The following is a 9,634-nucleotide window of genomic DNA, read 5'->3' as shown; positions in this document are numbered from 1 at the left end:
TCAATAGTAACATAATGCTCCTTTCTATCATCATGACATTCTTCATAGTCTAAAATATTCACAAAAAAGTTACACCAATTGCAATTTAAGATGTTAAATTTTATTAATAATTACATAATTAATTTTTAATAGAATTTGAAAATATCCCTCTATCACTGTGATGCATGTCAAGGGCTTTGTTGCGTGTAGGATCTATGGCAAGTTTAGAAGGCTGTGATGAAATGTCATGCACATTGTAATTATCATTCTTCATAATTAACATCAAATAGATCAGTTCTCAAGTACTCCATTTGAGTTATGGTTCATTAGGCCTATTTACCTATGTGTGAGCCGATGCACTACAATCTTCTCTTTTCCCATTGGATTTTTTGTGGTGTAGGGCAACCACAACTTTATAGCCTTGCTGTTTTTGTAAGAGCTGTAGAATGCCATTTTGTTGTGTCTAAGATAAGGATTTTCTCATGTTTAGTTCTCTCCCTAGGCCAATTGCTATTTTATCTTCTTTTTTAGCCATTGAAATCTGAGAAATTGGTGGTGAGTCTATTTCATGTGGCAAGATTGAGTGTAGAAACTATGCAAACTTAGAATAGTGGAGTTCACAGGGTAATGACAGAATATTTTCTAAAACACAAGCTTCTTCAGAACATGTCTTAGGTTGTATGCCATACTCATTCAATACGATGGAAGAAATGACTTCATCCTCTTCTTTAGTGCTTACAAATGAGTCTCTTGAGATCATCATCAATTGTTTAATAGAATTCATGTCCATATCAAAATCACCTAAATTAGGTCAGACAACTTGATCATCTTGTAGCAAAGGCTGAGTAGAAGAATACAAGGTTAATTTTTTAGTGTTCAATATACCATCTGAGATGGTCATTTTTCCTTATCAACATGCAATATAAGCATATTTTGTGGCTAACCATGAGCACCCTAGAATGATACGATATCCTCCAATACTTTTTTTTGGATAGAGTACCATGAAATCAACTAGGTAATCTCATGAATGTAGTGTAATAGTGACATCTTCTATCATACATTTAGGGATGATGGTTGAACTATCTATTAATTGCAAAATTGTTGGTGTTTCTTTGAGACCAATGAAATGTAATTTGGACATGACTTCCTTGGTCATTTCATTGATGGATGCTCCTAAGTCTACTAGGGCATTTTGCACTTGTATTCCTTGAATGGCAAGTGTTACTACTGGACTTCTAGGGTTTGCATACTTGGGTATCTTAAGGTTATCAAGCATAAGGTCAGAAAGTTGGCCAAGGGCTTGGATAATCTTTGGGTCCTTCTTTTTCCTTCGTAAATTTTTGGTGTGGGCTTCTTTGATAGCTTTGGTATATATATGTACTTCCTTTATTGCATCAAGCAAGGAAATTTTTACTGTCATTTTCTTGAGTTGTTCAAGCAAGTCCAATGTGAATTGAGTTTCAACCGACAGAGCTTGCTCCATTAACCTACCAGGAAATGGTGGTTTCTTTGTTGCAAGAGAGATAGTAGATGCAAGCTCTTGAACTAACTCAACAAAGGTATCATCAACTTCTGTTATAATGGGTTGTTGAGGTGATGCAAGTGTTGTCCCACACTGTAAATGAATGTCATTTAAGGTAATGGAATAGCTTTGTTGTTGGGTTGAAGGCTTTGCATAATTGGGATTGGAAGTAGGTTGTGTAGGGAATTGTGGCTATTTTGGAGGGGTTTTATTGGCTGTAGGAGGCATTAAGCCTTGTTGTTGAGGAGGTTGCATCAAAGCTTGTTGAGGCTGCTACTACTACCAGTTTTGGCTTGGTGCCAACCTTGTTGAGGTTGTTGCCAACCTTGGTTAGGCTACTACCAACCTTGGTTAAGGCTGGTAGCTACTACCAACCTTGGTTAGGCTACTGCCAACCTTGCTGAGGTTATTGACAATTATTATAATTTTTATAACTGCCATGTTGCTACTGTTGCCATTGACTATTACCACTATAATTATGAAGTGGATCTTAATGAATACTTGATCTTGGAGCCCAAGGCCTTTGTTGAGAAACATATAGGATGTCTTCATCTTCATCAATTTCCTTAAATTTATTAGGCACGTGCTATGACTCTAGACTAGCAATAGTCTTGCATGGACAGTTACATTTCTTCTCTCTATAGTGAGGGCAATATTCTGCTAACATAATGTTAGCATCATCCTTCCTTCGTGCTTGCATGGTGTCTAGTTGTGTAGAAACATCATTAATGATGTCTTGCTTGAAATCTAATAAGAGGTTTGATAGTTCTGTCTTTGATACTCTAGCACTAGGAGATTTTTGGAGTAAGTCCCTCAAGCCCTATCCTTTTTTTATTGTTGCTCTGGAATAGTTCAAGCAAATGTTCTAGATTTCAGCCCCATGTCTTCTATTTAATGTCACCTCTAACCATTAAATCTAAAGCTTCCATACTCCTTTCATGCACTCCTTTTAAAAAGAGATGCTTTTGGGACTCCTTGTTCAGCTGATGGTGTGTGTTATGCTGCAAGTTGAACATGAATCGTGCAACATAGTCCTCCAAAGTTTCATCCTCCTTCTATGACATTTTGAAACTGTCATCTCCTTTTAAGTCATGGCCCCTACAATATTTCTTATACTTAGTGAGGAACAAGTTACTCATAGTTGGCCCACCTCCCCCATTTAAATATAATATATTTTTTCTTAAATTTTTTTAATTAATATTTTGCTATATAACAATTGACAAAAATTCTCACCCCCCCCCACCCCCCCGAAATAAGAATTTATATATATATATATATATATATATATATATATATATATATATATATATATATATATATATATATATATATATATATATATATATATATATATATATATATATATATATATATATATATATATATATATATAAACATTGTAATCCTAGCTCAATAGTGAAAATATGAATAACCATTCAAATTTCTGATTAAAAATTTTCTTTTCTTTCAAAACCTCTCCCAAATTTAATTTCCAAATTTTAATTCTATGAAAGGAGGATTACTTCGATGTTTTAATCTTCTCATATCCAGACGAAAAAAGCATGCATATCAAAAAATGTCAAATTACAAGATTGAAAGATTTGTCGCAGTAAAACACAAACAATCAATCCACAGTCACGCAGAAGACAGAAAAGGAAAGAAAAGTGTAATATATTGTGCGAAATAATCACAAGCATCTACCTGGACTTTGATGCTAATTGCTATGCCCAAGAAGATTGTGAGAGAAATTTCTCCTCTCCAAACCTTCTCTTTTCTAAAATCCTTTTTTGCACCTCCAAAATTTGTGGTCCTTTGAATAAACCCTCAATTGGTGATAAGGAGTTCTCTACTAAAATCAGGGCACTAATTGTGCATCCAAGAGGACTCCTTGCTCACTAGATTTTAACTATTTATTATCTTCCCTTTATCTTTTCCATGCATGTTTAATGACTATAAATTTATTTAATTTTTACTTGACTTCTGTTTTCAATTAATTTATTAAATTTTAATCTCATGCACGTATTATGCAATTTTTATTAAATTTACTTTTTTTATCTTTTTAATTAATTTCTTATATTTAAATTTCATGCATACTTTATGCTATCTTGGAACTTTTAATAAATTGATATCTTTTCACTTTTAAATTTATTTTCAAACGTTTAATTGATAAAATATTTATTAACTTAAATAATAATAGTATTTAGCATTTATTTAAAAATGAACTCTAAACATATTATTAATAAGTTAAATAAATATTATCACATTCTAAATCTAAACTTATAACTTTTATCTTCAAATTTAATTCTTTTTATTTAATTAATTTCTCAATTAATTAAATGTAATTAAATATTAAAAATATCATAATAATTTTTTATTAATTTAAATCATTAATTTAATCTTTTAATTAGACTTAATTAATAGAAATTTCACCAAAGACTCATAAAATGAAATACGAAAAACCCATCATAGAAAAACACATATAAGATGAAACTAAAGGGTTATAATCATGAATTAATGTCATTTGACACATTCAGAAGGAAAATAACTCAGATACTTATCTTAATTTTTTAGGACAAATGGCTTAAAGGTTTAGGATTTGGACTTAAGAATTTATCTCCCCTCTCTTACCATTGAGATAATGTGATAGGGTATGCTCATCCTAGCAATTCAGGGAAGTCGATACCTAGTACCTACAACCTACATAAAATCCATGCATTTACAAACACAATATTCTAAGGTAAACAACCAATAGCAGGAAGTGGTGCATCGTGTAGATTCTGACTAGCAAGTGACTATGACTCCCTTCCTTAACCACATCAAAGATGCCATACATAAAGAAAACATACACACACACACCATACACATGTAGTATGGGGTAAGTATCCATAAGAAGCCACATGACAATCCATCTAACTAATCATCATCGATAACTAAAATTATTGAATAATCATCATGCATACATGAAGTATAGAGTACCAAGTAATCTCTAAACAATGCTACTAATAATCAAGCATAAAATTGGTCTAAAAGAGTTTGACAATAATAGAAAAAATGTAAACTAGGGGTAGGCACTACAAAGTGGTTCCTAACCTTGAAACACTCCTGTAAGCATTTGATACTTGGGATCATTACAAGGAGACTGTGCCAATAGTTGAAACACTCTTATAAGCATTTGATATTTGGACTGTAAATTCTCAAAGATAGTTACAAGTGATTCTAATGTCATAGTACCTATCGTAACACTTTCCTAAATTCTATCTAGTGGCTCCCATAATATCCTCTATGTTATCTAGTTGTTGTTTCTATTGTGTAGTCTCTTTCTAAAGCCACTCCTTCTCCTTCTCTTTCTAAAGTCCCTCCTTCTCCTTCACTCTCATGCCCTAAATTTTGATTATCAAACTTTTGAATATCTACCTCTACCTTATCTAAAATCAACTTCACATTGTGTTGTAACTCTGGCATAGGTGTTTGATCATCAGTAGCTTTCATTTCAAAATTCAAGTTATCAAGATTGATCAACACCCTCACTTGCAGACCTCTCATGTCAAGCACTTTTTGTATTGTTTCAACATGATGTTCTTTCTTCTAAGCTAATAGTTCTTTAGGTGCATTTTCTTGTAAAAATTTAATTTTTTTGAATAATTGTAAACTCTTAGAAAGTGCATTGTTGTTTTCATGTATGTATGTCTATGTGTATGTATGTATATATGTATGTGTATGTATGTATGTGTGTGTGTGTGTGTGTGTGTGTGTGTGTGTGTGTGTGTGTGTGTGTATGTATGTATATATACAGAGAGATCTTTTGGATTGTGGATTATGGATTATATTGTCTCTTGGTGGTTGAGTAAAGATCTCATGCATAATATCATCCAAGTAATGATTGGATGCATTCACATTAAGTCATAATAGGACTGAGCAGATGATCCATTTATGTTACTTCATAATTGTTTTATTGAACATTTTGTTTAACATAATCATTAATACTAGAGTTATACAACTACAACTAGTACTCTTGTTTATTTTATTTAATCATATATATTTAAGAATATTATTTATTTTTAAATTACACTGTATATTTTTTATCACTAAAACACAAATATAGATCTCTAATAGTTATCTTTTTTTAAATTTCAAGATCTTCATATTTAACATGAAGATTTTCCACTACTAGACAGTGGAATAGTCACAATGTGGAGCCACATAGCTCATGGCTTTTTCTACCAAATTATATTTTTGTCCTTCAAACATATTATAGGTCAATGTTCTTTAGATATTCCATATATTTAATAATTTTTTGCTTGTTGTTTGAGTTAATTTTCTATTATGAGATAGAGACATCTATCGTAAGGATGGACATGCCAATTTTGATCATCTCTCTTTCAAATTTGATTCCCTTATCAAATTAATGAGACTACTTGCAACTAACATCTTAATTTTTTGAAACCTGTCTGATCAGCCATTCATACAACCATTTTCCTCCTACCCCACCATAGCACACAACCCTTATTTGAAGTTTATATTTTAGTCCCACCATTTCAAAAGACCAAGTCCAATGATTTGTATCTAGAAAATTGATGATATAGAAATTAAATATGGAGGAGACTATAGTGGCATCAAAAAAAAATCATCTCATGTCCATAAACAAAATCTAATCTTCTATAAGTCTCTCTCCTCTAATGACCAAATACATGGAGCCATTATCATCATGAGTAGACTCACTCCCCTCAGATAAATTCAATTGAAACTATTCATACCAAACTAAGTACGCAAAAATCTATACTTACAAATTATATTATGTCTTGGCGATTGAGCAATGATCAAACACAGATTTCCAAGGTGATAAAATTGCATATGCAGATGTATGTATGTATGTATCGTTGCATCTCATTTTCATGCCCTTGTGATCACTATATATGTATGTTTGCATTGGCATCACAAAAAAAATCTCATATCCATAAACAACATCTAATCTTCTATAAGTTTCTCTCCTCTAATGACCCAATACATGGAGCCATTATAAGCATGAGTAGACTCACTCTCCTCAAATAAATTCAATCAAAACTATTCATACCAAAATAAGTATGTAGAAATCTATACTTACAAATTATATTATGTCTTGGTGATTGAGTAAGGATCAAATATAGATTCTCAAGATGACAAAATTGCATATGCAGATGTATGTATGTATGTATGTATATACATATGTGTGTGTGTGTGTGTGTGTGTGTGTATAAATACATATACATAAAGAGAAGCCTCTATATATACACATACATACATAAACACACACATGTGTGTGTATATGTATATATAAACATATATATACATAAAGAGAAGATTCTCTAATTGGGGAAAATATAAAGAGATACATTTTTAGAATGAAAAGAAAAGAATATTTACATAGGTATCTCTTTTCCCCTTGAAGAAAATCATAGAGAAAGCACTACCACATTTGGGCCCGAACACCACAAATTAAACTATTGTCACAAATTATTGTTGCAATTTGACCCTAAATGTTGTAGTGTTGCAAAGGTCATAGAGATCACAAGGGCATAACATGAAAATAAAATCACAGAGCAAGGACACAACAACAAAATTTTAGATCTCCACTGATCTCCAACAAGGGAACAACAATGAAATCCTCCATCTCTACCAATCTCCACCAAGGGCATGACAATGAAATGAAGAGATCATAAGGGAACATAAACTGAATGCAGTGATCACAAGGGCATCATAATAAAATATCCACCAACATTGAGAGCTCTCCACCCTTGTTTGGAGCTCTCCACAATCAAAACAAATGGGAAATGATTTATGTTTTTTTTAATATCTAAAATCAACTTCACATTGTGTTGTAACTCTACCATAGATGTTTTATCCTTCATAGCTTTCATTTTAGTAGTCAACATTCAAGTTTTCAAGTTTCCTCTTCATTATATAGTCCTTTCCACCCTAAAAACCACTTTGTTACTTCACCAAAGTTAGGACTTGAACAAAGATAATTATAAAACAAAGCCCATATTCTAGAATCCAAATAATCAAATAATAAAACTCACTCAACCTGTGCTAAGTGACTTAGCTCAAGATCTCGTACAAAAAAAATGTAGACCGGGAAAAATAGGCAAGAAATTTTAGAAAAACATATCATAGTAGAAATTTTTAGAAAGAAACAAGCCATAACCTACTTAAATTAGTCTAGTTGTTTATTAGTTGGGTTGATTAAAAATTCTTGTAGAACCATCATCAGATTAGGTACAATAAAATGAATGATCAATTGTTCCCAGCTAGCAAGATCAAATACAGTTTTCCAAGGTGATAAAATTGCATATGCAGATGTATGTATGTATGTATGTATGTATGTATGTATGTATGTATGTATGTGTATATATATCTATGTATATATGTATGTATGTATTTATGTATGTATGTATATATAGAGGAATCTTGTAGATTGTGGAGATCAGTGGAGATCTAAGATTTTGTTGCCATGCCCTTGTGATCATTGCATCTCATTGTCATACCCTTGTGATCTCTATATATGTATGTATGTATGTATGTATGTATGTATGTATGTATATACATATATATATATACACATGTGTATATTTATATATATGTATGTATGTATATAAATAAAGAGATCTTGGCACAATAGAAAAGTAATAAAACTCACTCAACAAGTAGCATGGCCACAAGTATTGTCAGAAACTTTTAAACATAACTATATAAGGATTGAGTTAGGATGTATATAGGTTAACCTCACATTAACTATAAACTAAAACATAAAGGTTTCACTAGGATATTATAGTATTGTAATTATAGAAAACTGCCTGATTCACCTAAGTGGGTGTATGATGGCAAAGAGTTGTATTAGGTGAGTAAAGCTCACCAATGGTTATAGGAATATAGCTACATCAAACAAATTAGAAACTAGAACTACATATTCATTAGAGCAAGTAGTTCAAGGGTCTTGGTCCCTTGGATATGGGTACGTAGGAAGCTTGGTAGGAGGAGTATGCCTCTAGTGTATAGACACCTTGGACATAGTTAGATAGCACTTAACCATGTACTTATGTATGTATGTATTTATGGATGGATATAACTATTCTCTACTTAACAATGTCATCCACATGGGGGTGGGGGTGGAGGTAGTTGAGCTTGCACCTTCTGAATAGTTCATGTCCATTATTTGTACTCTCTTAATCAAAAGTATATAACTTTATCACTTGTAACTATAATTTTCAAGTAGTACAAACCACGATGGTTTCTTATAATTCTATGAGTTTGAAAACCAATTGCATTTATGTATTTTTTTTCAAGTTTGATATTTCTCTTTTTCCTAACTCGCAGTCCAAGAATAATTTTTCTAAACACATACTAACTAGTTAGAGATTGAGCCAAAAAAATTTAAGCATGATTGCACCCAAAAATTGTAAGAACAATTGTGCCAAAAGAGCTAAAAAACATTATTGGTGCATGATAATCATCTTTGTATGCTCTTTTTGGCACAATTGTTCTTACATTTTATGATTTTTGGTGAGAATAAAATTCCAAACTAATCAGGTAGGTGATCCAAAATTAAATTATAATTGGTTGAGGCATGTTTAAATACCTTATTTCACATGTTATTGAATGTTATGTGTTAATATGCTACTATTAATGAATGTTAAAGGATGAACTAATGTTAGATGTTAGCTTTGGATATTATGAAATTTTTTATGGATGATCATTATTGTTTTTTACTTCATGTGATAATGAATGAATGCTATATTTTATTAATGAATGAATGTGAGATCCATCTCTTTTTAGGTACTCTTTCTAGGCTATTGCACTAGTTCTTAAGCCCAAAATAGATAAATCATGATTTTAGATGCAAACTTGGGTTCTTAACTTAATGAATGAGCACACTAAGTGAAAGACCTTGTGTGATGAAGGATTATGTGATTTTCCACATATTTCACCACACAGCAGTGCATTGTAGTTTCACATACATTCTTAAGTAGACATTTGTGAGTTCTAGGTGTGTGAAAGCTCCATGTAAAAACATGTAGAAAAAAAAAGGTCATGATGAACATTTTTGATGACATGTTTGCCAAGAGCATACACAAGTTCCTCAAGGTGAGTTCGCATTAT

This window comes from Cupressus sempervirens, chromosome 8 (assembly GCF_028749045.1).
Source record: "Cupressus sempervirens isolate cs-2001-9-10 chromosome 8, ASM2874904v1, whole genome shotgun sequence".
NCBI lineage: Eukaryota > Viridiplantae > Streptophyta > Pinopsida > Cupressales > Cupressaceae > Cupressus > Cupressus sempervirens.
This window is presented reverse-complemented; position numbering follows the sequence as displayed.